Raw genomic sequence first — 23132 nt, forward strand, 5'->3', positions numbered from 1 at the left:
GATGCAAACAGGTTTTAACCAAAGGCAAAAATTGGTGCCACTTCAGTCCTCTCTGTGCAAACCATTTAATGTCCACATTTTGTAAACCTAGGTCTAAGTCAATACGTATCTGTTCTGCATACCTCTTGCATCAAAAAACCTAGCTATGTCTTACGATCCACACTAACATTTTGAAGGTATGGCAGGAAGGTATGGAAAGATGTCTGTAGCTCATGCAGTTCCTTCGTAAAGTAAGAGATATGTTTAAAGAAGGGGAAAAATGATTGAAGGATAAGAAGCATTGGGTACTAAAAACTAGGGTGCATTTTAGTTGCGTGAAAAAGCATGTTTGTCATTGGAAAATAAAGAGCAGTCTAAACGTGGAGTCCATACGATAGGATGAAATGTGCTCAGCTCAACTAGACGTGCTACTTGCATTTGGAAGGTACATTTGGAACTTAAAACAATGGTGAACTTTTAACCCGCAGGTGCTGTTAAATGTTCGAGAATATGCTAAAAAAAAAACGTTACGTTTAAAAAAATCATGAACTTTTAACCTGCAGGTGTCGTCGAATGTTCCAGAAAGTGTGGTGATAAAATAGGTTGAACTTCTGACCTGTATGTGGCGCGGAATATTAAGTCGTTTTTTAGATGGAAAATTCAAAAATAACCAATGCAGATAAGTTTTGGAATGTCGATGAAGGAATGAAGTATTCTAATTTGTTCTTTACATGTATTTATATGTGGAGCGACAGAGAAATTGTGCCATTACTGGTTCCATTCTTGATGAAAGCGGTGCATTCCATGTACTGTGTGACAAAGAAAGACTTGCATCCGTGTGTGACATTTAAAATCTGCATACCAACTACAAAGATGAGGTAGAAATGAACAAGGTGTGTTATGTGTTCTCTAGTAGTGATTTAGTATTTGAGGTGATATTTTTAAGTTTGAAAGTATTTTTTATTTCAAAATAATATACTGTTAGTAAAGTGTGGTGTTTCATATTGGTTATAAAATATGCATAAAGTTTGACCTGTTGTTAAATAAGTACTTTATATATGTTTAGGGATTTTTCACAAAGAAGAAATGTAGTTTGTCATCTTTAATGGACTGTATGGTTTTAAAAATGAGGTACAGCTTTAATTTGGGTTTGCTAATGTATTCCGGCGAGATGAACACAATTTCCCACGTTTGCAAATTATACTTTTTGTGGAAGTAGTGGTGAAGGGGAGGTAGATTTGAATATAAACATCAAATATTGTGAGGAAGGAACACCACAAAAAAGTCCATGAACTCTAGTCTTCTGTCTTCTAAATTTCTTTATTTATCACAAACGTGGTTTCTTCAATTGATGATGATTCAATAATTCACAAAATATAGGTCTTCCAAATACATTTCACAAAGCTTTATCAACCTCTTAGCCCTTGTTCAGCCGAACTATCTGTGGAGTGTTACTGACTGCTCTGCAAAGTCAGATCACCTCCACTGTAGTGACTCACAGAGCAGCAGGTTGAACCACTTATTCAAGTTTTACTACTTTGCTCTGTCCAGTGCACGTGAGATCTTGGAGGTTTCATTGAATTCAGAGCCCTGGTGTGTGCAAGACACACTTAGTAATTGAACACCCTGACACGATCTTGGTCTGAACAAAGTCTGGTAGTCGGACAGCTTAGTGCAAGCTTGGTAACTTGTTCATAATCTCTTGTTTTTCTTTTGTAGACTACAAAAATCAATACAGAACAATAAAAAAGGCTAGTGTAGAACAGGCACGATAAGACGCAGTCTTTACCTGAAGAACTGTAATGTATGTTTTACGGTAAACCCCTCCTTTGATGTTTACTGTTCTAATAATGCATGACATCCAGTCATTTAGATGCTTCACAATACAATATTTCTGTAACTTGTAATTTACTTTTTGCTTGTAGACCCCAGTTTTAGTGTTTTTAAGTCCTTAGTAAACTTAGAACATCTATTTTAAAAGAAGAGTTGAAATAACGAGAGTGATGACCCTCCTTCTATATTTGACCTATTAATTCCAAACTCTCATTTTGTATTTCACCTTCCTACCATCTGATCCTTTACTCAGTCTCACGGGGAATTTTCTCATATTTTATCAGTGTGTTGCTTGTTCGCCTCAGCATGCTAATGGTCATTTGGAAATGTTTAATGGATTTCCTGGAGATTTTAAAGCTTACTTCACAAAAAGATCACACAAACCGGCTTATTCAGCAACTTCTAGAGACTTTAGACTTTTACAAATGTTTACCAAATTCAGAAAAATATCTAGTAGCACGTATTCGTACAAGTGCGATAATAAAACCCTTAAATGCATTTCATTCGCAAAACTATTTCTGTGTATTAACTCTGTGACAAATCATCAGTGTATAGGATGTATACACTCAGATGCTCATAGGATTGTATTCTTTCATAAATAGTACTTTCCTAAGATCATGTTAATTCATATACAAAGTGGGTGAGAGTGGGACAAATCCATATAAAAACTGGCATTTTCAGCAGTACATTCACTTAGATCATTTGGATGCAATTGACATGAATACTAACATGTCTACGATTGTCTTCAAGAATGCACCTTTATGGCTCTTTATCACATTTGCATTGCTTTAATTGCTTCTCTGATATTGCACTACCCCTTTCACACTTCCAAAAGACGAAAGTCTGAATACATGTGCATGTAAGGTGACACCTCTACGTTGACCTGTCTGGAGACTTTTATTTTTAGAGGAATCACATTATTGAATTATAACCTTTTTGATATATATATATTAAATATGCACATTATAAAGGTTTAAACTTTAGGGGCCGTATTACATAAGGTGCCCTGGGGGCGCAATAGGCATTTGTGCCCGCATTGTGTGCCCCCGGGGCACTTTGGGATTATAGAAGGGGTAACAGATGCTTGTGCGTCCCCTTCTATAATACCGAGAGCGCTGGCGCACATAAAGTGCCAGCACTATCAACAGATGGCGAGCTCTATGCAAATGAGGGAATTCCTTTGACTCAGAGCCTGCACGATATAACAAAGCGATACCAAAGGGAATGATGGACAGAGCGTTAGAGCAAATCAAACACTCACCCCCAGTCAACTGATCTGGGTTTAATCCATCATAATTCTTTAGCTCACTCCACCACCCCAGTTCAGACATGGCCATATGCAAATCAGTCTGACCCTGTGCCTCATGGGAACAGTCCAGCCCGAACTGCCAAGCCATGTCTTCCCTGGACCGGAGACAAGCATCCTCGGACCGGTTACGGGTTCATAACCCTCATCAGCCAGGCTATCTTGAATCCAGTGGCAAAGTGAGCAAGGGACCCACGTCTGGACATACCCTGCCAACACAGGGCGAACAAAGCGATAGCAAAGGGGATGATGGATGGAGCGTTAGAGCAAATCAAACACTCACCCCCAGTCAACGGATCTGGGTTTAATCCATCATCATTCTTTAGCTCACTGCTCCACCCCATTTCAGACTGCCATATGCAAATCAGTCTGACCCTGTGCCTCATGGGAACAGTCCAGCCCGAACTGCCAAGCCATGTCTTCCCTGGACCGGAGACAAGCATCCTGGGGCCGGTTTCGGGTTCATAACACTCCTCAGCCAGGCTATCTTGAATCCAGTGGCAAAGTGAGCAAGGGACCCACGTCTGGGCATACGCTGCCAACTTAGGGCGAACAAAGCGATACCAAAGGGGATGATGGACAGAGCGTTAGAGCAAATCAAACATTCACCCCCAGTCAACTGATCTGGGTTTAATCCACCATCATTCTTTAGCTCACTCCACCACCCCAGTTCAGACATGACCATATGCAAATCAGTCTGACCCTGTGCCTCATGGGAACAGTCCAGCCCGAACTGCCAAGCCATGTCTTCCCTGGACCGGAGACAAGCATCCTGGGACCGGTTTCGGGTTCATAACCCTCATCAGCCAGGCTATCTTTAATCCAGTGGCAAAGTGAGCAAGGGACCCACGTCTGGGCATACCCTGCCAACTTAGGGCGAACAAAGCGATACCAAAGGGGATGATGGACGGACACAGGACAGAGTCAATGAAAGACCTCTGGAGGCGCACTGGCAGTGGGCCATTCAAAAGGTGGCGCACTGTCAGTGTGCCACCTGAAAGCAGCCCTCTGCAGGGGTAAAGGGGGTCCCATGGACCCCCAAGTCATCCTCTTGTAGGTGGGTGCAGTCGCTGACAGCACACTCCTGCAAGGGGATCTCTAATCCCCTTTGAAAGTACAAGCGGGTGCCGCCTGCACTGTGAAAACACGGAGCTGCTGCTCCGTGTTTTCACATGAATGCTCTGCCCCCCAGGGCAGCGCGATTCTGGGGCTGCCCTCAGGGAAGCGCATTCACCATAATGGGGCGGATTGGCATTGTTTGCGCCTGGCGCCCCCTTTCAAAGATGCACTGGGCGCCAACAATGCCAATACGTAATACGGCTTCTGGACCCTAATTTTATAAAAGCATTGTAAACTATATTTGTGAATGATTCACTGCATCCACGTTCAATGGAAAGTCAAATTAACCAACTGAATATTAGTAATATCATTTCCAGTGTAAGGTTTTAAAAATAAGTAAAAACAGATTTGCACAACATTTAGCCTTATATAGAGTCCTTCTAAATGGCAACCTGTGTGCAATGTTTATGTTATTTTCCTTCAATTCATTTTTCCTTTTTTCCAATACAGTAACCATGGAGATAAAAATGACGAATAGTCTGTGATCAGAAGGGGAAGTGTATCAGGGCATGACTCAAATGGAGAATGAACAAAGGGAGAGATTCTCGCTTTGTGAAAAAAATGTGCGTGTGTGTGAGAGAGAGATAGAGAAAGAGAGCGAGAGAGGTGGGGGGGCAAGAAATACCAAGGAATGTTAGGTTCTGAATGAAAAGTTGAAGTGCAGAGGTGTTTTTACTGGTGAGGAATAGATAGCGTTATTGGCTTCCATTGGTGTAGAGTAGAGGGAATTTCTGGCTCCCGTTTTTGAGTAGTAGGCATGGTCTATTTAACTAGCTAGTATTAGAGTAGATGGGAAATAGTATACGTCTGCTTCTCTGTATTTGGAAGGTTGGCATAGAAAAAGAGACCAATGCACTGTACTGGCTAGTTAATTGTTAAAGTGGACAATACCTGAATTAAAATGATAAGGGTATGAAAAAATATAAATATTGCAATAATTAATAAAAAACTAGGACTCCATGAAACAGCGTTTCTCAACAACTCCTTTGATTACCTTATGGGCTATATTATTTTTTAAACATTTTTAATGTGACCTCATACAGTAACGCTTCAATAAAACATTCCTAAATGAAAGATATTCAAAGAAAATTGATGGCCACATTAGAGTAATAAATGTTTGCTGCAATCTTCTATATTCTGGAATTCACCTTCGTTCTTGTTTAACCATTATCTACCATTAGCCTACATCCATCTCCGTCACCAATCAGCAAGTGACATTAGCTGTAGATGAATCTAGACACATTTCCACCACCAATTGTAGGCAACTGTGAGAAAGTGAATTAGTAATTTGGGTGGATGGGAGTCCACTGCAAGTAGTAACATAACTATTTTATTAGGTTCAGTAAAGGATTTCAGTAATTTATACCTGAACTCAACTTCTGGTAGCTATGGCACAGAACAGACAGGCTTAAAATTAAGAAAATGTGTAAAGAATGTAAAAGTACCAGAACAGTTAAAAAGTTAAAAACACAACACAATTTTAAACCCCACTCCAGTTTATAAATAATAGAGAATACTTTAATGAACAAATTGACATTGAAACAACAAAAATCCAATAAGCTGAACCAGCGGTATGAATTTTTAAATGTATTAAATTAAAACTATGCTGAAAAGTGTTAAGCTAAAATGGGGGCCAATTGGTCATGGCAGACCATAACCTCGGTGTGATTTCAAGTCAACCGTAATGGAGAGTGGGTCGGATACACCAACAAGGTTCAACTCTGTCTTTAAATTTACCTTTGGTCGTAAACATTTTTTCTAGAAGTCAAAATCCTTCAGCAAACGAAGGCAGAAAGCTGTATTGAGAAGGGCTCAGTGATGTCAGAGAGGTGTTGAATGAGATCCCGGTAAAGCAGTTTTTTCAGGTGGGAAAAGCTCAGAGCAGTAAAATTCTAAATTTGTCCCCAGGGAAATCCTCTTACTGGCCGAATACTTTTTACAGGTTCGCCCATTCAACTTTTCTATGTTCAGGCTTAGTCACTTTTTGGAGCTAAGACACCTCTAGAGGGAAACACTGCAGGCTGGTTCCATGATGCCAGATACCTTCTCTGCGAGGTCCTGTGGAACAGACACCATGCAATGGAAAAGCTTTGAGCAGGAGAAATCTGAATCTTTTCCCAATGGCAATGCTCCTTAGTCAGGTCCACTTGGCAGGTTTGTTCTAGTCCTCTGGAGGTCTAAGGAGCCAAAATATTCCTAAATCCCAGGTTTTTCATGATGTTATGAGGCGTACACTTTGACCAAGCAATGGGTCTCAGGACCCCAGGAACAGCATTTGGGGTCAAGACCCACTCCAGTGGAAGCCACCAGCAAGGTCTAAGACAGGTTCAGTTGGAACCGTGCATCTGGGCTCTTCAGGAAAAGGCTACTTGCAGCTTGCTGAGGCCCTTTAGCTTAAGAGGAGGTCAGCCAACTGAGCTTTGGAAGCAGCTTCTTTATCCTGGTGACAAGTAGGCGCAGGTCCAGCCCTTTATGTCTCCTTGCAGGTCTCACACAACAGGTGCAGTACTTCTTCTCTTGTTCCACTGGTCCAGAGTGTTTTGTAGAAGGTGCCTAGGGGTGCCACAGGTATGCCTGGCACTCCATTGTGGGTAGGAGAACTCCTGGTCCCTCCCTAACCAAAAGGGAAACATATCCTAGGGGTAACCCTACACACATTTACAGCATTTTTTGCATGAGCTACTGCCAACAATACCACACTGCACCTCTCTACCAACATCTAAGATGGAGAAAACCTTCTCTTATTGTGAAGAACCTGTGTGCCCTCCCAGGAGTATGGCCATGGGCAACCCCTCCTCTGTAGTCACTTAAAACCAGTTATGGGGCAGCTTCCACCGCTCTGGAATCGGTGTCTGCCTGACTGGGGGAACAACGAAAGGGGCCATGTCAGCTAACATATGTGTGTGACAGGGAAGGCCTCATTGAAGTTAATCAAGTTCCTGGGCACAGCTCAAATGGTTATCTTGACAGAGGAACTAAAACACCTTCCCACTCCCTGACATTTGTTGCTGCCTTGCGTTACACTGCGTGGTGAGGGCGTTAAATTGGTGTAATGTTTGTGTTCCCATAAATCTACCTGTGTATTCTGAAGAGTTCCCAGATTTACCAAGAGTGGTAGACATGGGAATGTTTCAGAAATGTACGCCTCCCCACCAGAGATGCAACGAGGAAAAATATCTTTGTTTCTCCTTGTTGTTCCCTTTTTCTACATGTGCTGCATAATGCAGCACACATAAAAAGAGGAAAATGCTTTTAAGGATTGTTTTTGTGCAGGAAAGTCTCCCTGCACAAAGCAATCCTACTCACAATGCAGCATCCTTGTACCATGGTGGAAGCGTGCCTGTGTTGGTGCTGCGAAGCACATTGTGCTAGCACAGGAAAAATGACAGGAATGCACTGTAGAATTTTAAATACGGTGCATTTCTGCCTTTTCCCGATCACACAGCACAGCAAGGTGACTGTGCTGTGTGATTTGTTAATAAATATATGCTATTATATATGCCCCTTGGTTTGTGACCTATGCTGCTGAGCCTGCAATGGTCCTAATTCTGCCACAGGTCAACAGAAAGAAACACTCCCCCCCATCACTTCATCTGATTCACAGAGTAACCTGGCAAACCCTGAGTCAGTCTTTGTATTTCACTCAGATGTTCATCACTGGCACAAACGTAGGATGCACAACAAGTGGCATAGACCCACTAAAAAAAATGCAAGGGGTCTCAGGCACACTTTCATTACCCTTTGGCCTCCAGTCATCCCGCCCCCAAAGACACTTTGGGAAATCACAGCGAGAAATAGGCAAAGAAGGAACATCTGCCCTTGGTTGAAACTTGGAACCATGAGAATGGAAGTTCATTCAAGAGCTCATCGGGAACCTTTCCCCCTCTCCTGGGCCTTCAGAACTATGTCTACCTCCTATGCTGTGAACAGGAAAATAATACTCCCAGAACCTACATCTCAAATGCAAAAGGGGCTGGAATATTTTTGGCATCCCTGCAGTGAGATGATAATGCATGGGCATGCAAGCCATATCAACCATGTGTGGTAGTAGTTGAGTATCTGATGAAAATGATAATTGTATGTTCTTTTCGTCTAAATATGAAACACAGGTTTACAACATAAATTGTGTATTTTTGTAGAAATGTGAAAAGTTATCGGTTGGATATTGAGTTCATTTTTCTAAAATCAGAGCGGGTGCATTTTTATATCAACATGCATTCAAGTTAATTAGCTGACAAGCTGATGTTTGAGGAAAAATGATTATGCCCGGCTTCTTTCAATGGGTGAGCTACTGTCACATGGTTAACTAGAAGCTGACCACTTACTGATGTCTGGCTGTGTAAGTCGGTTTAAGAGACCCAAGTCAGACAGGAGGAGCCAGAAACTTTCTGAATGTAATCGGTGTTTCTTTTGAATACCTTTCTACAGGGGGGCTCTATATCCTACAGCATCACCTCTGTTGTGATCTGTAGCCAAGCTATATCTGGTCTGTACCTTTGTCACGAATGCATCTTCTTCTGTGACTCGATCTATCTTACTTCCAGTGCTCAATGTGGATAGTATATGAGGGGCAGGACATGCCCATACTTTTTTAATTTAAGGAAAAACATTCCCGTACTTTTTCGTGAATAGACAATCGTCCTGGGTGGTTAATTCTGAGAGTTGAAAGTGGAAGGCAGGGAGTGTCCTGTGCAGTGAAACTGAAGGAGGGGCAGTAAGCTATACTCCCCTTCTTACCGGTGGTCCTACATGCCTGAAAGAAATTTAAATGTGCACATTGGTTAATCTGCAAATGTAGAGAGTGCTTAGAAGCCGGTATTTGCTTTGATTGATGGAATCACTTGAAGTTTCCTGATGACACAAATGTATTCTTTTGAGTGGCATTGCAAGGGAGTTACCAGGTGAGCTGTGAAGTGTGTGTTATTAAAGGACGGTTAGAAAAAATTGCACTATGTACAGTCTGGGTATTACTAAAATCTATATTTTTAATGCACTTTTTTATCTTAAACCTTTTTGTGAATTTTGTAGCAGCCCATTTCTATTGTGTTTAATGCAAGTTTAAAATAATGACTTACATTTTCACACTGGTTTCTGTCACAGACTGGGACCTTGTGGCACTAAATATACACAAGTCACTATTCTCCACTTCACCAACCAGGATTCAATTTTGTGACTCTCTGGTTACAGACACAGAGCTCTGTAGTGCATTAACTAATAGAGGTTTTCTAATGCACTGACCTACTGATTAACTTAACTTGCATTTATTTTTTATTTAGGCTGTGCCTTCTTTTATATGTAGTTATCTGTAGGAGAAAGACCGAAACAAGGTACAGAGTTTTTTGTTGCTTTAGCCATGGCTTTGACCCCACCTCCCACACTCACTAAGCTCGTCCCCATTGCAGACAGCATCACAGTTTCCATACTTTTCGAATGCACTTAGACCACTGCATTTATCTCTTTGCACTGCATGAAGGGAGATTTACCAAATCTCCACACAACGCAGCACAGCCTCCTGCAAGGCTGCGCTGCATTGTGTGACAGAGAAGGAGCAGGAGAGCGCCATATTTTCAAAGATATGGCCTCTTCTCCCCTTTCCCTTGCACCGGCGCAAATTACAGCTGGCATGCGCCACACACCACCTTAGCGCCATAGCACTACGGTGTGAGTCTAGCATAGGTTTTGTAAAGGAAGGGTACCCATCCTGTACAAAATACTGTGCCTAGACTGTATTTAGTAAATTGGGTTTAGCTGAGAAACCTAGGATAGTTGCATTGGAACGCCGATGTCTACCCTTGGTACGCCTCCTTGGCGCAAAGTAACAGCGCTATGCACTGCTTCGCATTACTTTTAAGTTTTTTCCAGCACTAAACAAGTTTAGCTCTGGAAATTAAGGGGCATATTTACAAGGTCTGGCGCATCTCTGCAAACCAGCAGGGATGCGCCAGAACACTTGCGACAGGCAAAACCACCCGTGCGCCACCACTGATGTGCCACATTTACAATGCGTCGTGCCGCACGGTTGGGCAGATGCGTGTCGCATCCTCTGTCGTAAAGGCGGCGCATTGCTGGAGTAGCGTTGAAAGCGCGACGTGGCTCCAGCAAGGCTCGGGTGCGCCCTATACCTATCATGCTGCGTCACTCCTTGCACCTGCTTCAAGCAGGCGCAGGGTTTTGATGCAGCATGGCCGTAAAAGTGACTCAGTGAAATCTTGTAGATTTCACTGCGTTAAATTTACGAGGCGTACCTGCGAGGGAATTCCCACCGTGCGCCGTAACGCCCACATGAAACCTGACGCATGTTTCATGTGGCGCAGGGCTTTACAACGTGACGCATCTCCCTAGATGCGTCACGTTGTAAATAGGGCGCAACGTGGCGCAAGGTTTATGGCGCTACTGCGTCACAGAAGTGACGCAACGGCGGCGCAAATGAGGCGCAAGGGGCTTGTAAATCTGCCCCTAAATAAGGAAAAAAGGATTTTGCGCCGATTTGCATCGCTTTTGTGATGCAAACATGGTGCAAAATCTTAGTAAATCTCCCTTTATAGATCCCTGCCCACCCACAGGCCTCTTGCAGTGTCAACTCTTTATCTGTGCAGGACGCATGGTATCTTTTGCCATGAAGGGTTTTCCACTGCTGCACTGCTACTGCATGTGCCGCAGCGGTTTTACCGTGCAGTCTCTACCTAAAGAATGCATTTATTTTTCTTAAATGGATAAATAATTGTATTGTCAATTAGTAAAAACATGTTAAATTTTCAAAGCATCTGTATTAATTAATTAGTTTCGAGAAATAGGGCCAAAAATAGTTCAGTGGAAACCTGTTCACTAAATACATACACATTTGACAATGTGAGACTTCACACTACAGAAATTAAAAACCAATTAGCACTTCAACTGTCAGTGTAAACACTTAAAATATTAATTACAAATTCATGGTCTCGCTTTGTCGCTGAAGATTGGGAAAAAGTGTTGCAAGATTGGGTAAAAGGGCAAACTTTGTTAAAAAGAACATTAACTCATGCTAATATATGATGTGAAAGACTAATAATGTATGTACTGATATTATAAAAAAAATCTGCCCCAATCCCGGAGGGTTTTGCAGAAGGATTTTGAAACATACTGATATTTTACAGTGTATTTCATTTCGAAGTTGCTAAATTATTTGTTTTCTCTCTTGATTGAAATGATTAGGCTTTGCTTTATGATTTGAACACCATTTTCTTCAAAGCCGCATAAAGATACACCTCTGTATAATATTGTGCCATCCTTTACAGTTTACAGCCATCCCTACATGCATACGTTTCTGAACATAAAGAGGCTGCTTTAATACTGTTCACAGCATCTGCGCTTCTGAGGCACCTGGTCAATAGACTGCCATCCTCGTGTCAAAATGTAGTCTCATGCGTGTGAAGCCATCTTATGACAGAGGAGACAGAAGGGACATCTCCCATCCCTCCAAGGAGAAACGAGCAGGTGAACTGACCGAAAGATATGCAGGGAGGCTGTCAACACGCAGAATTGATATCTAGCTTGAATTAATGAGAGAAGGTGACAAGACATCAAGAAATATCACCAGCTGAAACGCAGTTTCCTCTGCCACGCTTGCCTTGAGCCTCATAATGCATACCTGTCTTCAATGTATTGTTTACAGATCACATAAAGATACATTAATTTACCTTTTTTGTTGTTAATAGCAATATTTTACGTGGAGAAGCAACGCAATCGCAATTGCAGGTCCGCTAAAAATGCATTCTATTCTGTCACATAAAATTCTTAACGTGTGACAAACAGCAGTAAAACACAATTGTAAGCTGGGTTAGGATGTAATGTGCTATTTAGCATTTATTGCACCATTACATCAGGAAATATATATATATATATTCACTGAAAAAACCGTAGGTTTCAGGGGTGTTATAGTTAGCTGGACTTTTTACTTGTACAAAACCATTGATATTCCCCCGTTATAGTTAATTCAGCTAACTATAACTCGCGCGCCCGCAATGCACTGCTGATGACGTCACATATTACATCACTCATGACATGGTCAGTGACATCACTCATGACATCACTGATGACATCTCAAATGACATCACTCATGACATCACTGATGACATCATCCAGTGAATGTGTGTTTTTCTGAAAATTAAATGTTTTATATACGTATATCTCAAGGTCGATGGAAGAATAAATGGGTATATAAGTGTCTAAATGGATGATTTGTTTTTGAAAAATTGATTGTGTAACTGACTGATTAAGTGTATCATAGTGAATACATGGCTTAGTGAGTAATGTTTAAATATGTAAATATCTGTATCAGTCTCTCACAAGTGGCTGCATGGGTTGGTGAGTAGCTACATGGGTGTCTATATAGGTTATTAGTTGGTTTTTTGAGTATCAGTCTGAGTGTCTGCATGGTTCGGTGGGGGGTATTACGTAGTGCATAGGTGCATGAATGAGTAACTCACTGTTTGTATGTGTTGAACACAGCATGTGTGCAGGTCTGTATGGGTGGATGAGTGTGTGTATGGGTGTGTTAGTGAGTGAATGACTGTCTCAATAGTGTCTTTATGAGTAACTACATATGTTTTAAACTAGTATATGTGACTATTGGTGTATATAAGTGAGTATATGTGAGAGTGAGAGATTGAAAGAGTTCCTGTATGAATAAGTATGTGTATAAGTATGTGTTTCTATAAGTGATTGTTTAAAATACTAAGTATGTGTAAGTTTCCGTAGAAGTAAGTGTGGTGGTGTGTGTATAACTGTATATGCAAGTAAATGTATGTTTGATTCTTTATTAGCATGAGTGACTATGTGTGTGAGTAACTCTATGGATGAGTGGCATTGTGTAACAGGATGTATAGGTGTATGAGTACATATGATGAGTGAGTACATGTATGAGTGACTGTATAGGACTGTTGGTGAATGAGTGGATGTGTATGTGGATCTTAGAATTACTGAAGAGGTTGTTGTAACTGGTATTGGTATGTCCATTGTTTTGAAAATTTTAGTCTCTATTTTTGAATGTGTGTATCAAAGGTTATATTAGGGTGAGAGGAGGTCTGCCACTCTATCACAAGGATGATGTCATCAGTGATGTCATTTGAGATGTCATCAGTGATGTCATGAGTGATGTCACTGACCATGTCATGAGTGATGTAATATGTGACATCATCAGCAGTGCATTGCGGGCGCGCAAGTTATAGTTAGCTGAACTAACTATAACGGGGGAATTTCAATGGTTTTGTACAAGTGAAAAGTCCAGCTAACTATAACACCCCTGAAACCTATGTTTTTTTCAGTACATTTCTGAGGTTTTTTAAATGCTAATTCCTAACTATAACGTGCCTGAAACCTATGGTTTTTTCTGTGAATTTCAAAGGTTTTTTAAATGCTAATTTCTAACCATGCCTACAGAGATAGGACATGTGAAGAAAGAAGAAAAAATGCACAGAAAAAAAAAAAGAAGTGCAGAAAGAAGCAACAGAAGTCCTCAAAGACGAAGAAAAGTGCAGGAAGAAGGATAACGTGCAGAAAGAACAAAAAGAAGAGCAGAAAGAAGCCTTGTTGCAAAATCATCCTGTACCCTCAACTTTTTCAGACGGATACTGGTGGTAGCTGAGTCTGACTAACCAGTCCTAGAGCCAGTGCTATGTTAAAAGACACTTAGAATACAGTGAAAACACCTACATACACTAGGGAACATTATGCGTTGGGGTCCCCCTGTGATTAGCATGACCTCCTCTGTAAGCCCCTAGTATATAATAGGGCAGGGGGATTAAAACTACCTCTTAAAACAGGCCACAGGGCGTTTTTGCACACGTTAACTCAGGCCCCGTCCCCTCCCTTCACCACTGTGTAAACACGCCCTGTGTCCGTTTTTAGTTGGGAGATTAAGTTCATTTGAATCCTGAGGGTCCCTAGGGTCCAACTAGCCCACTAGGTACCTCCAGTAAGTGCCACAGAGCTGCGTTGCAGAGAGGTGTAAAAAGTTGGACGGCCTAGACCACCTCTCTGCAATGCAGCTCAGTGGCGCTTACTGGAAGCACTTGGTGGACTAGTTAGCCCCCAGGGGCCCTCAGTATTGAAGGGAAATTATATCCCCAATTTAAAACGTGCCATAGTGCGTGTTTGCATACGTCACCTCAGGCCCCGTCCCCTCCCTTCACCACTGTGTAAACGCGCCCTGTGGCTGTTCTAAGTTGAGAGATTAAGTCCCCTTGAATCCTAAGGGTCCCTAGGGTCAAACTAGACCACTAGGTACCTGCAGTAAGCGCCACAGAGCTGCGTTGCAGAGAGGTGTAAAAAGGGGCTTGGCCTCAGAACACCTGTTTGCAGCGCAGCTCCCTGGCGCATACTGGAGATGCCTGTTGGGCTAGTTGGCCCTCAGGGACCCTCAGTATTGAAGAGGAATTAATTCCCCAACTTACAACTCGCCAGGGGGCGCGTTTGCAGAGTGCTGCAAGGAGGGGGCGTGGCCTCCGGCACAATGCCAGTCTTTTATTTATTTTAATTTTTTAAAGAAGGGGGGCTGTGTGGTTCCCCTTCTTATTCTAATTTATTGGCCCTGATGACCCCATCCCCCAGGGCCTGTCTCCTAATTATATTTTTTTGACCCATTTCCCGAGGGCCGGCCACTGTTTTTTATTATTTTGAAAAAATATATATTTATTGACACACCTAGGACATGCTGGACAAACCGTACGTACCTATCACCATGACGATTTGCGTGATATTCATTAAAAGGTGACTATGCATACAATGAATCCACGTGGAATGTATTTACACCACTAGTGAAGCTCTGACATGTCTGATGCCTACCGTGCCTAATCCCGGTAGACACCCTTGTCGTTTATTTATACAAACATGGGTAGCTATTGATGGGCACATTTAATACACATGCACACCAAGCCATTCAAAGGGGATTCGACTAAAATTCAACCAAAACTATGCAATAAACCCCCCTCACGGTTAATAAAACACACATCCACTGCCGGATGTGTAATACTTTTTATTTTACTCTCTGGAAAGGGGACGAACATCACTTGAGAGTCACAGCGAGCTCCGGGCAGAGCCCAATGCTGTGTTACACCCACCATTGCCTGCTGAGTGCCACACACCTCTGTGTTGTATTCCACTAGCTAGTGCATATGCTATGACACTCTCTAGCCCATGTGCACAGTAACACCACCCCGTGAATATGTCATGCCACACTTGTCTTCGCACGGGTTATATTGCCCCATCTAACGTGCCTTCCTCGATGCCTATGTTATAACGCACAGTGCTATGCCATACATATTACAATCTGGGATCCATATCTATGTCACAGTGCATATGCAACGTTACACTCCCCAGCACATATTTTATATTACAACTTTAGAGACTAGTTAGGTTACACAACACTGCCCTGTGCATATTACACTCCAAGGCGCATATCGCATAGCACGCGCTAGTGCCTGTGCTATCTCGCGCTCTCCAATGAATCTGTCATTGCGCACAATGTATTGCATATTATATTTCACGCCCGGTTCATCTTATATCACACTTTTTGGTGCATAGTTTATACCATACACTATATCTAGTTTTCATATTCAATCGTGCTCTCAGGACTATGTTCTATATAACACTGTGTTCACCTACCCTTTTCACAGGCATTACATTTTGCGATAGGGGGTGGAGGGTCAGGGGGTGTTTCTGCCAAGTGAGCCCGGAGTCACAGTCACAAACGTCCTCTTCTTCCTGAATAAAAGTGAGATAATGCTGCATACTTGTTCATATTTTAAGTAGTTCGCACAGACACACGTTTTAAAAACAATAAAGTTCCTAATACCTGCCTTCTCTGAACAGTTAGCTTGCTGCCCCATCCACCTCCTCCCTATCCTCTGTTGTGTGAATCCATTTACTAGCCTCCTTCCTCCTGCCATGCATGGTCTGATGTGCTGCCACTGCCCTCAATTTAGTATGATGTACCAGTCCACTCCTCCTGCCCTCCATTGCCCAATTCTATGCCCCATCATTGACCTCCTGCTTAAACTTTGTGCTTAGTTTGCTGCCCCTATTCTCCTTCCCCCTGCCCTCCGATGTCTTTGTGCATCCCCTGCTCCATCCTTTTTGCCCACCATGTTCCATGGACCTGCCACTCCTATCTACTCTGAGTGTTCTGTTGAGCTGCCACTCCCCTCCCACCTGCCTAGCATTGTCAGATGACTGTAACCTGTCCCTGCCACCTCCACCCTGCCTGTCCACATGCCATGCCCCTAAACTCTTCCTCCTGTCCTACATGGTCCATTGTACTGCCACACCCTTCTGCCCTCCCCGGTCTGTAGTGCTGCAACTGCTCCTCCTGCCTGCCCCATGCGGTCTGTTGTGAGGCCCTTCCCCTGAACTTTCTTGTCTGTGCACAGGTCCTGACCCTCCCTTCTATCCTCCATCGTCCTTTGTGCATGCCCCTGCACCCTCCTTCTTGCCCATCATGACCATTGTGCTGCCACTAACCCTCCCACTTGCCATGCATGGTCTTATGTGCTGCCATGGCCCCTCCCACCTTCCCTGTGTGGTCAGTTAGCTGCCCCTGACCCCCTCCCACCTTCCCTCCATGATCTGTGTGTATGCCATCACAGTCTCACTGTTGCTCATCATGGTGTGTCTTGCTTCTAGTGCCCATCCTGCCTGACCTCCATGGCTATCTTGCTGCTCCAGCCCTGCCCCCTTGCCCCCAGCCCTCTGTTTACATGTGCAGACCCCTACTCCCTCCCTCCTGGCTTGTCTGTTCCATTGTAATGCCCCTGATCCGTCCCTCCTGGCCTTTATGGTCTGTTATGCTGCAGCTTTCTCTCCTGTCTGTCCATTATGGTCAGCTAGCTACCATTGCCTCTTGCCCCTCTGTTCTCTGTTGTGCATGGTCCTGTCCCCTCCCTCTTGCTTTCTATGGATTGTTGTGCTGCACTCCCGTCCCGCATGCCCTGTGTGGTGTATTGTGCTGCTGCAAACCCTGATGCCTGCCCTGCAGGGTCAGTTTGGTGCACCTCTCCATGTCCCTCCTGTCCTCTGTTATCAAAGTCCATGTCCCTACCCCATTTCCTTCCATGATCCAATGTACCATACTTGCGAACATTTTGAACTTGGTAAGAGGGAGATTTTGAAAAAAAAACTGGGGTATTGATTTTCCCCTTTGAGTTACATTGAAAAAGAGGAGATTGTAGACAGGAGACAGATCAAATAAAGCCCATTTGAGCTTAAAAACATTGGACGTTTCTGTTGGCATGTATGGGTGTACTACCATTGCCTCTTCCTTCTGCACACAATGGTCTATTACATTGCCACAGCCTCTCTTGCAAGTCCTGTATTGTTGGTTTGTTGCCCCTGTCCCCCTTTCCACTGCCCTCCATAGTCTGTTGTGCTGCCACGGCCCTTCCTGCCTGCTCAGCGTGGTTAAATTGTTGCCTTTGCACCCTCCTACCTGCCTTCAATTTTCAGAGTCCGTGCCCCTGGCCTCTGCCTCTCAACAGTATCCTAATGAACAACTAGATTGCTAACATTCTATATTTAGTACAAAAGTGTGGAACGCCTGACGTCATCTTGATATAATCAAAACTTTAATGCCTAGAGCATTTCCTTTAGAAATTACATATATGAGAGGGTCTTATTGCCATCAAAATTATGGTTAGTGCTCTAAAAGACTAAAATAAGGACATATTTTCTGAGTTTTCAAATAGCGACAAAGCACTTTTAAATTATTTGTTATCTTTATGTTTTTTTATCCAGTTGACCACTTGATTAAATGTTGCACTTAGGGGAGAGGATGTGGTGTTACTTCCAGAACTGCAGACTTTGCAACTGGGGAACCAGGTTGGAGTTTCTGCTTCAGCTCAACATTCTGTGATTCTGGTCAAATCACTTAGTCTCCCCATGTCTGCAACCAAAATGAATTTGTTCTTGTGTGATGTAACCAATGCTCATGTAAAGCACTCCAATACCTGACAAGTCTGCAATATATAACACTGCAAAAACACAAAATAATAAGTGTTTTGCACACTTCTGTCATTGGGCTAAATTTGGGCTACATCTGGGTGATTTTGGGCTACATTTGGGCTCTTTTGTCTCCGGTGGCCATCTTGGGAGATTTATTTCTTATGAAGTTTCCTAATTTCCTCATGTACTGCAGTCTCCTTAGTAGGAAATGCGTTCAGTTTTTTACTTTGATTCCATCATGAAGGTATTCAGATATGTCACACATTTGCCATAAATTCTGAATGTTAGCACTCTAGTTGCTCATTAGATCACTGTAGTAAAACTACTGTTCACCATGGAAGTCTGCTCCTGGTATTAAAAGTGCATGTTTCAGTCTGCATGTCAGAATTTTTTAATGAAATAGAAGAGGATTTGAGCAGTCACTCAAAATGTGCCCTCCTTTTCTTTCTTCAGCATTAATCATAATTTCTATGGCAAAATGAACCCCCTCATTGTGTTCCTTTTAAAATTAAATGTTTTAAGTGTTACCAGTTTATTCCAATCAAGATGGCTTCAGGTGTGCCATACTTTTGTCATAATGAAGACAGTAAGTGCTCTAGTTGTTTTTAAGAACACTCTGGGACATTCTGTCATTGGGCTATACTTGGGCTACATCTGGGTGATATTTGGGCTACATTTGGGCTCTTTTGTCTCGGGTGGCCATCTTGGGAGACTTATTTGTTATGAAGTTTCCTAATTTCCTCATTTACTGCAGTCTCCTCAGTAGGAATTACTTTCAGTTTTTTACTTTGATTCCATCAAGAAGGCATTCAGATGCGTCACACATTTGCCATAAATTCAGAATGTTAGCACTCTTTTTGCTCATTAGATCACTGTAATAAAGCTACTGCTCACCAGGGAAAACTGCTGCTGGTATTGAAAGTGCATGTTTCAGTCTGCATGTCAGAATTTTTTAATGAAATAGAAGAGGATTTGAGAAGTCACTCAACATGTGCCCTAATTTTTATTTCTGCAGCACTAATCATACTTTTTATGGAAAAATGAACCCCCTCATTTTGTTCCTTTTTAAATTAAATGTTTTAAGAGTTACCACTTTAATCCAAGCAAGATGGCTTCAGGTGTGCCATACGTTTATCATAAGTAGGACTGTTAGCGCTCCAGTTGTTCTTTGGAACACTCTGGGAAGCTGCAGTAGAACACAAAGGAATCAACTGACAGTCTCTGCCCTTGTTGGATGTACATGTTTTACTGAGAATGTCAGACTTCATTCTCACATGACTGAGAAAGATAATGTGAATTTACAGAAAATAAGCTCTCAGTTTAGCTTATAGATCACCTTCCAAACCTCTGTGGGAAAAGCATGAGAAAATATTTTTCTCTCAATCATGATATCCCAGCAGAAGGCTTTTTTACATGGTGAAATCACCTTAGAACATACCACAATTCCTAAAATGAGTATGGTACCATCAACAAATGATTTATAATGTAACTAAAGTCTTAAAACCTTCTATTAACTGCAATGCTTTTTAATGAGGTGCTATCATGTATATTGGTCCCAAGATGGCTGCCAACACTTCTTGGATGAAGTGGTGAGAGCCAATCAGATCTCAGGATGAGATGTGTGGTTAGGCTCCGCCCACATATATATATGATTTTACTTTTGATTTTCTCAGGAACTACTGGACAGATTGACACTAGACCTGCAAAAGGCACTTCCCTGACCCGAGGACTACCTCTCTGCCAAATTTCAAGTAAGTCTGTTCAGCCGTTCGGGCTGTACCTTCGACTAAAGGTCCTATGGAAAAATGCATGGTGAAAACGTGTTTTGGGACCCCCCTTTTTTCTCGGCCCCCGCTTGACGAATCACCCCGAGACTTTCAGGGTAGGAGCAGAGTGGAGCGCCCCACCTATTTTGAAACTTTTGCGAGGATTCAGCAACCGGCGCCAAAGTTATTCCAAATAGAATATTGCGGATTTCCTATGGAAACACGGTCCTAACTATAACTATCTACTGGCGACCGCCAGTAGATAATATATATATATATCAAAGAAATACCCTTTCAGGCATAGAGTGACGAATAAATTATGCAAAAAAGAAGCAGAGAACTCTGGGTAGTTCTCAAGTTTAGGTTGAAAGCAGCTCCTGTATGGAGCACTCTCAACACCAGCGACACTCTAGATCTGCTCACCTCAAATGTCTGTTTTTCTATCAAAATCTTTAAGCATAGGATTAGCACAGTGCCATCCACGCCGAGATAGAAAAGGACAAAGTCTTTTGCCATTTGTACAGCAAAGTCTTTAAGCATAGGACTAGCACAGTGCTGTCCTTGCCGAGCTGTAAAATGACAAAAGCCAATTACCACTCCAGGCACAGTATTACAGCTTTGAGTTGGTAAAATACCAATCAAGCCAACCTGAAATGAGTAAAAGCAACCCCAGACACAGTGTTTCGCTCTAATTAGAGCTCTTCAGAGAGGTATAGCTTTGTCCAGACACAAGGGAGCACCCAGTATAAGTCAAAGAAATACCCTTTCAGGCATAGAGTGACGAATAAATTATGCAAAAAAGAAGCAGAGAACTCTGGGTAGTTCTCAAGTTTAGGTGGAAAGCAGCTCCTTTATGGAGCACTCTCAACACCAGCGACACTCTAGATCTGCTCACCTCAAATGTCTGTTTTTCTATCAAAATCTTTAAGCATAGGATTAGCACAGTGCCATCCACGCCGAGATAGAAAAGGACAAAGTCTTTTGCCATTTATACAGCAAAGTCTTTAAGCATAGGACTGGCACAGTGCTGTCCTTGCCGAGCTGTAAAATGACAAAAGCCAATTACCACTCCAGGCACAGTATTACAGCTTTGCGTTGGTAAAATACCAATCAAGCCAACCTGAAATGAGTAAAAGCAACCCCTGACACAGTGTTTCGCTCTAATTAGAGCTCTTCAGAGAGGTATAGCTTTGTCCAGACACAAGGGAGCACCCAGTATAAGTCAAAGAAATACCCTTTCAGGCATAGAGTGACGAACAAATTATGCAAAAAAGAAGCAGAGAACTCTGGGTAGTTCTCAAGTTTAGGTGGAAAGCAGCTCCTGTGTGGAGCACTCTCAACACCAGCGACACTCTAGATCTGCTCACCTCAAATGTCTGTTTTTCTATCAAAATCTTAAAGCATAGGATTAGCACAGTGCAATCCACGCCGAGATAGAAAAGGACAAAGTCTTTTGCCATTTGTACAGCAAAGTCTTTAAGCATAGGACTAGCACAGTGCTGTCCTTGCCGAGCTGTAAAATGACAAAAGCCAATTACCACTCCAGGCACAGTATTACAGCTTTGAGTTGGTAAAATACCAATCAAGCCAACCTGAAATGAGTAAAAGCAACCCCTGACAAAGTGTTTCGCTCTAATTAGAGCTCTTCAGAGAGGTATAGCTTTGTCCAGACACAAGGGAGCACCCAGTATAAGTCAAAGAAATACCCTTTCAGGCATAGAGTGACAAATAAATTATGCAAAAAAGAAGCAGAGAACTCTGGGTAGTTCTCAAGTTTAGGTGGAAAGCAGCTCCTGTATGGAGCACTCTCAACACCAGCGACACTCTAGATCTGCTCACCTCAAATGTCTGTTTTTCTATCAAAATCTTTAAGCATAGGATTAGCACAGTGCCATCCACGCCGAGATAGAAAAGGACAAAGTCTTTTGCCATTTGTACAGCAAAGTCTTTAAGCATAGGACTAGCACAGTGCTGTCCTTGCCGAGCTGTAAAATGACAAAAGCCAATTACCACTCCAGGCACAGTATTACAGCTTTGAGTTGGTAAAATACCAATCAAGCCAACCTGAAATGAGTAAAAGCAACCCCTGACACAGTGTTTCGCTCTAATTAGAGCTCTTCAGAGAGGTATAGCTTTGTCCAGAAACAAAGGAGCACCCAGTATAAGTCAAAGAAATACCCTTTCAGGCATAGAGTGACGAATAATGTGACGAATAATTAGAGCGAAACACTGTCTCAGGGGTTGCTTTTACTCATTTCAGGTTGGCTTGTTTGGTATTTTACCAACTCAAAGCTGTAATACTGTGCCTGGAGGGGTAATTGGCTTTTGTCATTTTACAGCTCGGCAAGGACAGCACTGTCCTAGTCCTATGCTTAAAGACTTTGCTGTACAAATGGCAAAAGACTTTGTCCTTTTCTATCTCGGCTTGGATGGCACTGTGCTAATCCTATGCTTAAAGATTTTGATAGAAAAACAGACATTTGAGGTAAGCAGATCTAGAGTGTCGCTGGTGGTGAGAGTGCTCCATACAGGAGCTGCTTTCCACCTAAACTTGAGAACTACCCAGAGTTCTCTGCTTCTTTTTTGCATAATTTATTCGTCACTCTATGCCTGAAAGGGTATTTCTTTGACTTATACTGGGTGCTCCCTTGTGTCTGGACAAAGCTATACCTCTCTGAAGAGCTCTAATTAGAGCGAAACACTGTGTCAGGGGTTGCTTTTACTCATTTCAGGTTGGCTTGATTGGTATTTTACCAACTCAAAGCTGTAATACTGTGCCTGGAGTGGTAATTGGCTTTTGTCATTTTACAGCTCGGCAAGGACAGCACTGTGCTAGTCCTATGCTTAAAGACTTTGCTGTACAAATGGCAAAAGACTTTATCCTTTTCTATCTCGGCGTGGATGGCACTGTGCTAATCCTATGCTTAAAGATTTTGATAGAAACTCGTGAAAAACCATTGAAATTCCCCCGTTATAGTTAGTGCAGGCAACTATAACTCACGCGAGCGCAATCCTCTGCTGATGACGTCAGATATTACATCACTGATGACATATGTGTCTTTCTGAAAAAAAAATATTTGTAATATATGTATAGCTAAAAATTAATGGAAGAAGACATGGGTAAATAGGTGTCTAAATACAGTGATGTAATATCTGAC

This window comes from Triturus cristatus, chromosome 5_2 (genome assembly GCF_964204655.1).
Source record: "Triturus cristatus chromosome 5_2, aTriCri1.1, whole genome shotgun sequence".
NCBI lineage: Eukaryota > Metazoa > Chordata > Amphibia > Caudata > Salamandridae > Triturus > Triturus cristatus.